Source organism: Lontra canadensis, unplaced genomic scaffold, assembly GCF_010015895.1.
Source record: "Lontra canadensis isolate GAN:19392208 unplaced genomic scaffold, GSC_riverotter_1.0 scaffold37, whole genome shotgun sequence".
Taxonomy (NCBI): domain Eukaryota; kingdom Metazoa; phylum Chordata; class Mammalia; order Carnivora; family Mustelidae; genus Lontra; species Lontra canadensis.
In genome coordinates, this window is record NW_022631031.1 from 17,627,210 (window position 1) to 17,635,295 (window position 8,086).

The following is an 8,086-nucleotide window of genomic DNA, read 5'->3' on the forward strand; positions in this document are numbered from 1 at the left end:
TGTCAGCGTAGACTGCCATAAAGGCATATCTGATTTTGGAAAAGCAATGTAAAATAAGAAGTGTAATCTATTCTATTACTATAAATGGTTTTTAACTGCTTCAACTTTTATACAAAACAGCATGATGACAATGCTTTGATCAAAGATCTAAGATGGCTGACTTCTTGAGAAAGCATTTGAGTACACAGAGATTGGCCAGAGACAAAACAGTCTGTGGAACTCCAACTAGAAACCTTATAGGTCTCAGGCAGGCAGAGCATAGTGACTTTGATGGGAAATGGTGACTGAAACGTGTTAGCATGCTTCACATCTCAGTTTTTAAATCAAAGGCAAAGCTGTAAGACAACAGATCATCAGTTGTTTAGGTTGAAAATGGGGAAAGGGTTGACAACAAAGGGACAGCACAGAGAAACTTGAGGGGGGTGACAGAACTACATCTTGATCATATTGGTAGTTATGCAAATTATACATTTGTCAAACTCTTTGAGCTGTGCACCAAAAAGAGCTCATTTTATTGTATGTAAAACTTTTAAAATATTAATAGTTAATCGTTTTTAGAATAAACTGGGTTGACATACAGAACTGACAAGAAGATAAGTAACTTCCTAATATTACATAAAGATAATCCATGTTGTTTTCTAATTGTTAACTCAAAGCTCTAACTGCCAAAAGAAATGCACTCTTTTTGATTAAATGCACAAAGGAAAGCTAATAGGACCCTTAGAAGAAGTAAAAATTAAGAATACTTGAAACAGAGAATATATAAGGTAAAAGAAAAAACAGGTAATATCAAAATGAAGTATACAAAAGGAAGCAAGTTTTGAAGACAATTTTTTTTAAAGATTTTATTTATTTATTTGACAGACAGAGATCACAAGTAGGCAAGAGAGGCAGGCAGCAGAGAGAGAGGAGGAAGCAGGATCCCCGCTGAGCAGGGAGCCCTATACGGGGCTTGATCCCAGGACCCTGGGATCATGACCTGAGCCGAAGGCAGAGGCTTAACCCACTGAGCCACCCAGGTGCCCCTTGAAGACAATTTTGATGGCAAAAGTAATCAAACAAAAAAAATCTTTGTTATAAAAAGTTAACTAAGAAATGCAGTTCTGTTGGAGGCTGAGACTTCAGTTTCAGTTAAGAGTATTTAATGCCAAGATTCTGCAATCACTCAAAAAGTCTAAGGTAAATAAACCAACCTACTGTATGTAAATTTTAAAATAAGAAATATTAAATACTGTATACTTATAAATCTAATATCTTAGAAAACTTTCTAAGTTTTCTTACATTCATCAGAGAAAGGGATATACCCTTTATATAGACATCACTACAGAAAATCATGTCTGTTAAAGGGAACACATTTATTCTCCCATTTCTCTTGAGCCAACATTTCAGAAGGAACCAGAAAGGATAAACAACCCATCTTCTCTACTTTCCTCAATTCACCATTCAAGGTTAATGGTAGATAATTTATGTAGATAAGTGTTTACTTTTCAACCAATGGCTTGTGTAGCCAATATTCACTAGCCATCAAGTACGTTCAGAAATCACCTCAGGTCAGCAAATGGAGAGAGCAGCATGGCCTTGAGAATACACCCCACCAGTGTCCCTTCTTTTAGTCCCAGAAATGAAAGGTTACTACATGCATGCACAGAAGTTAATGGGATGTGGGATTTTTTTTTTTCATCTCACTTTGTCAGTCCTCATGGGATATTCTATAAAGTTTAATAACATGCTCAAGTCTGGGAATCACATAATCAAGTTCTTTCTATTCCAGAATTATATTTAGACCTGTCAGACAGGTAGGAAAACTCCACTGAAGGGTGCATGAGCCAAGTATGCTGCATGTTGGGGTTTCTTTTTAATACACCATTTTTGCATTGGCTGCCAATGGTGAAGAATGTAGACTAAATAAAATCATAAATAAACCAGAGGAAGGTCTGAGTGACTTTATTTAAAATCTGGGTGGGGCTGAGGGTGGGAAGGAACTGACCCTTCTAACTAAACACAAACCCCAAGCAGTTATCAGAAAAAGGCACACAGTGGTTTTATTGTTCTTATGAAAGAATGTTCAACTTGGACCATTATACAAAGAAATGTAAATCAAAACAAGATAGCTTTTTCACTTATCAAACCGCAAACATTTTTAAGTTTCTAGTTGAGTATGACTGTGCAGAAATGGGCATTCTCCAACTGTTTGTCAAGGTGAAGGTATTCCCTAACTAGCAATTTACCTTACAGATATACTCTCAAAAATATTCCAAAACACATGTATAAAAGGTTGTCTCATTTTTGTTAATAATAAAAAATATATAATCAACTTCTTAAATAAACTATGACACATTTATAAACTGGAGTATTCTGTCACTTTAAAATAAACAAGCAAATCGGTATGTGTTGATATAGAAGCATCTGCAAGATGTAAATTTTTAGAAATCAAAGATGACAACTCCAGCCAAAATGGAGTAACCCTACTACAGCTCTCTCTCCCACTAGTGTAACTAAAAACTCTATGCAAATTAAAAAGCAACTAAAAGGGAACTGTGAAAAATTATACAAGGGAACCAAGGCTTAAAGAATGATCTATAATAGGAGTAAGTTTTGCCATCTTATTTCCTCCTTTATCATCCAGCTTTGACCCAAGAGTGACCCCCAATGCAAAACTGAGCATGGATACAGGCAGCAAAACCTCTGAGAAAACCTCTTTCTGGGGAGAAGACTGGGAAAAGGGATCACAGTGAGTTGAAGAGTATGAGAGACACCCATTTATTCTTACTTGTTGTTCTCTTGTTTTATGTCATTAAACTACCTGGAGGAGAGAAGAGATTGATGCAGAAAGAAAAATTTGAAGAAATTTGTTGAAAGCCATAAATTTAGAGACTCATGAAGCTCAGCAGACCCTAAACAGCATAAACTCAAAGAAAAGCGTGCACAAACAGCAACCAAGTAACTGTATGACAAAGATAAATTTTAAAATCTTGAAAGCAGCCACAGAAAAATGACATATTACATATAGGAGAACAAAATTTTGACTGCAGAATTCTCATTAAAAGACAAAGAAGCTAAGACATCTTTGAAGCTAAGACATCTTTAAAGCTAGGACATCTTAAAGCATAGAAAGAAAAGAACTGTTGAGTTCTACATCCAGCAAAAATACCCTTCACGAATGATGACAAAATAAGGACATTCTCAGCTAAAGAAAAAATAAGATAATCTAAAACAATAACAACTTTAAAAGGATAGAAATCTTACAAAGTATGTTTTTGAACTATAATTAACTAGATATTAAACTAGATAATCTAAACAGAAATAGGGATTCCTGGGTGGCTCAGTCAGTTAAGCATCTGCCTTCAGCTCAGGTTGTGATCCCAGGGTCCTAGGATTAGAGCCCTGCATTGGAGTCCTTACTTAGTGGGGAGCCTGCTTATTCCTCTGCCTGGGGCTCCCCCTGGTTGTTCCCCCACCCCGACAAATAAGTAAATAGGATTTTTAATTTAAAAAAAACAGAAAATCCCCAATTTGTAAAATGTAAACAACACACTTCTAAATAAACCATGGGTGAAAGAGGAAGTCTCAGGGGAAATTAGAAAATATTTTGACTGAATGAAAATGAAAAGATAAAATATCAAAACTTACAGCATGCAGCTAAGAGTTCTTAAAGGGATATTTATAACATTAAATCTTATGTTAGAAAAGAAAAGGTCTCAGGGTACCTGGGTGGTCTAGTTGGTTAAGCATCTGCCTTCTGTTCAGGTCTTGATCCTGGGGTCCCAGGATTGAACCTGCTCCCAGCAGAGCGGGGACCTCTTTCTCGCTCTCCCTCTGCCTGCCGCTCTGCCAAATAAATGAAGCCTTTGAAAAGAAAGAAACAAAAAGGTCTCGATAATGACAGTGGAAAAGGAAGAAAAAAGTAAACCCAAACCAAATAGAGACTAGGAAAAGCCAAATCTGAGAACAGAAATCAACAAAATTTTAATAAGAAATTTGATGAAACTAAAATATGGTTCTTTGAAAAGACCAATAATATTTGTAAACCTCTAGACAGACTGACCAAGAAAAAAGAGAAGATATAAATCACCAGTAGCAGGCATAAGAGATCCTACAGACATTAAAAAGATAATAAGGAAATACAACAAACAATTCTATGCTCATGATTTCAAGAACTTAAATCAAATGGGCCAGGACTTTAATGAACAGAACTCACTGAAAAAGAAATAAATAACCTGAATATTCTTATATTATTAAAGAAATTGAAAACCTTCCCACAAAGAAAACTCCTGGCCCAGATGGTTTCACTGGAGATTTCTACGTAACATATTTATCAAATATTTCTAGGAAAAAATGTCAATTTTATGCTATCTCTTCCAGAAAATGAATTGAGAAAACACTTCCCAACTTATTTTATGAGCCGGCATCACAATAATACCAAAACTAGAAATAAGACATTATAAGAAACTACAGACCAATATCCATGTGACCACAAATGCCTAAATCATCAACAAAATTCTAGCAAATTATATCCAGCAACATATAAAAATATAATACATTATAAACAAACTGGGGTTTATCCAAGGAATATAAAGCAGGTTCAATATTTAAAATCAATCAATGTAATTCATTATTAAGAATTTTTTTAAACATAGATAATCTCAATAAAAAAAGGAAGACTTTTACAGGCGTCAACATCCACTCATGATAAAAATTCTCTGCAAAGTGGGAACAGAAGAGAATGTCCTCTACCTGATAAAGGACATCTACAAAAAATCTGTAGCTAACATAATACTTACCCAAGTTTTAATCCAAATTATCCAAGTCTTAATTATCTAGTCTGTAAAATGAGGATATAAATATTTGCCTCTTGGATTTATTATGAAAGTTAAAGTTATTAACATAGTGCATTAAGAATGGTGAAAATAGGGATGCCTGGGTGGCTCAGTCAGTTAAGCTGCTGCTTTCGGCTCAGGTCATGATCCCAGAGTCCTGGGATAGAGTCCCACGTGAGGTTCCTTGCTTGGCAGGGAGCCTGTTTCTCTCTCTGCCTCTGCCTGCCACTCTGCCTGCTTGTGCGCTCACGCTCTCTCTCTTTCTCTCTGAAATTTAAATAAATAAAAAAAATCTTTTAAAAAATGGTGAAAATAGTCTTTTCCAGCTGGAACCACGGAGGATGCAGAAAAGAAGAAAAAGAGGGTTTCTATGGTGCCAGAAATCCTTAAGAAAAAAGCAAAGAAATTTCTCAGAGTTGAAGATCAAATGCCTGAGAAAGAAGTTTGCTCAAAAAATGCTGGAAAATCAAGGAGAGGGGTACCTGGGTGGCTCCATTGTTAAGTGTCTGCCTTCGGCTCAGGTCATGGTCCTGGGGTCCCGGGATATAGCCCCACATTGGGCTTCCGGCTCATCAGGAAGCCTGTTTCACCCTCACACTCCCCGTGCTTGTGTTCTCTCTCTCTCTGTCAAATAAATAAACAAAATCTTAAGAAAGAAAGAAAGAAAGAAAGAAAGAAAGAAAGAAAGAGCGAGGAGAAAACTTATTTAGCAAAAAGCTAAGCATTACCACAAAGAATATAGGCAGATGTAGAGAACTGAGATTCGAAGGGTCAGGATGGCAAGAAAAGTTGGCAACTCCTATGTACCTGCAGAACCCATATTGGTGCTTGTCATCAGGATCAGAGGTAGAAGTGGTGTGAGCCCAAAGGTTCCTGAGGTGTTGCAGCTTCTTCAATAGCACCTTTGTTAAGCTCAACAAAGCTTCAGTTAAACTGCTAAGGACTGTGGAACCATATATAGCATGGGGGGATCCACCCCTGAAGCGGTAAATGAATTGATCTAAGAGTGTGGTGAAGGCAAAATCAACAAGTGAATTGCCCTGACAGGTGACACAGTGATTGTTCAATATCTTGGTAAGTATGGCATCATCTGCATGGAGGATCTGATTCAGCAGATCTGTACTGTTGGAAAATATTTCAAAGAAGCAAACAACTTTTTATTGCCCTTCAAGTTATCTTCTCCTCAAAAGGGAATGAAGGAAAAAGACCACCCATTTTATAGAAGGTAGACATGCTGGTAACAGGGAAGACCAGATCAATAGGCATATTAGAAGGATGAACTAAAGTATCTACCATGATTATTTTTATAATCCGGTCATTTAATAAATGACTACTTTCATACTGAAAAAAAATGGTGAAAATAATAATTATTATATATGCAATAATAATAAAATTTATATTCATCATATATCAATTCTGCATTATTGGTTGGAATGCTGTGTAGTCCAGGACTCAGAATATCTGCAGTATTACCACACACTACACACACACACACACACACACACACACAGAGCACACATTGTAAAAAGCACAAGATAATTTTTGAAAAGTCAAACAAATAGGAAATAAAACTGGAAAAGGGAAATAATATCCTATGACTGATCATTCTTTATGATAATAAACACTAGCAGTCACTTCCTAAAATCAACTCCATTGAAAAACAAAATGGAAAACATCACAATGAATTTGAGACAAATTTTGCTGACAAAGTTGTCCCTGTAAGACAATCCAATGCAAGACATAGCTTCAGACTCATGAAATCAAAGTTTCCTAGTGAAGTTGTTACTCATGGCTTTTCTTAAATCACAGTTCTCATTCCTGAAAGTTCCAAGCAGTCTTCTGGAATTTGTGTCACTTAAAGAATTTCTTTCTTTTAGGGAGTTTTTATAGTAAGGTTGTCCAGATTACTTCAAAGCAGAAATTTTTATTGATATAAACTAGGGACCATTTTTCATGCTGGAGAAATTAAACTAAGACCCAAATCTACGTGAGAATAAAAAAAAAAAAAAGGTACTTACCCACCCACCCACTTGCTAAGAATAAATATTCTGATAAACAAAAGTAAACTTTCTGAGGTTCCTACTTCCTGCATCCAAGACCTAGTATACTCCCCAGTAATTCTAAAAGGTCAAGTAGTATGAATGCTTTCAGATAATTTAGCTTTATTTCAGAGTATGGAATTCATAGCACTCTAAGAAGAGTATTACTTTTATATTGTGTTGTAACTGTTCCTGTGTTACATATTTTGAGGTGTTCTTGTGCCTCCTATGCTCTATTTAAGTCCTCCTCAGTTTTTCTTCCTATATGTTAATGGTTTATTGATATACTAGGAATCTAGCTTAGTTTCTACTACCCCCAATAAGCATTTTATAGTTAATATTAAATAATGGGGTTTTTTTAATCCTGAGGGTCTCACATTATAAGGGCTAGTTTAAATAAAGAGTTTTAATCTTTCAGACTGCAGAAACTCATGCAAAAATAAAATACTGGTGGGTGGTCAGCAATATAATGAAACATCATTGAATAATTCCTTATATATATTATTTAATGGAGTATACCAATCTTGCCTCCTCATGGGAAGTTAAATTTAAAAGTTTCATACTGTTCTGATTCTTATGATGTATAGATTCCTTTATGAGTCCACTGGCAGATGTTACTATTTTAAACACTCAGAAATCATTAGATTGAGTATAACCATCCAGTTGGATGCAAAATTTAATTTCCAAATGAAAAATGATTTCTAATGTAGTTTATACAACTTCATGATGCTTTTTCTTTGAGGATACGCAGTATTAGAAGTTCTTTATAAAGAGGACACAAAATATATATCCTGCTCTATATAAGTTGATTTTATATCAATATCAAGGGATTTTGATGACAAAATACATGTCTTCCACTAAGGCAGTCCATATGGCCAAATAGCACAGACCAATTTTTCTTCTATAAATGGAAACATTGTCTACTTAAGGATTTCACAGTCCCGAAAATCCCTGGTTGTAAACCATGGTCTCATAAAGAGACTAATGAGCAAACCCAAATGTGTAAGATAGGGAAAAAATTATGCAATGGGGTGAGAGAGAGGCAGCTGACCGTGGAATCCTCTGCTATGATATAAGGCAGAGAATAGATAGGCTCTTTCTAGATACTACATATTGCTAAAAATAAGATAATGGACATGGTCTTAATGCCTTCTCCTTCGAGTAATAGAAGTCTGATATTCCTCATCCTCATGTAGTTTGGATGAGACTGACACTAACCAGCTCCATGGA

At 35.6% G+C, this 8,086-nt stretch overlaps 1 pseudogene; it reads left to right on the forward strand.

Annotated features, from left to right (window-relative positions):
* Positions 1–5,536: 5,536 nt before the first annotated feature.
* On the forward strand, positions 5,537–6,101 carry LOC116874566 (annotated as a pseudogene).
* The last annotated feature ends 1,985 nt before the right edge of the window (positions 6,102–8,086 follow it).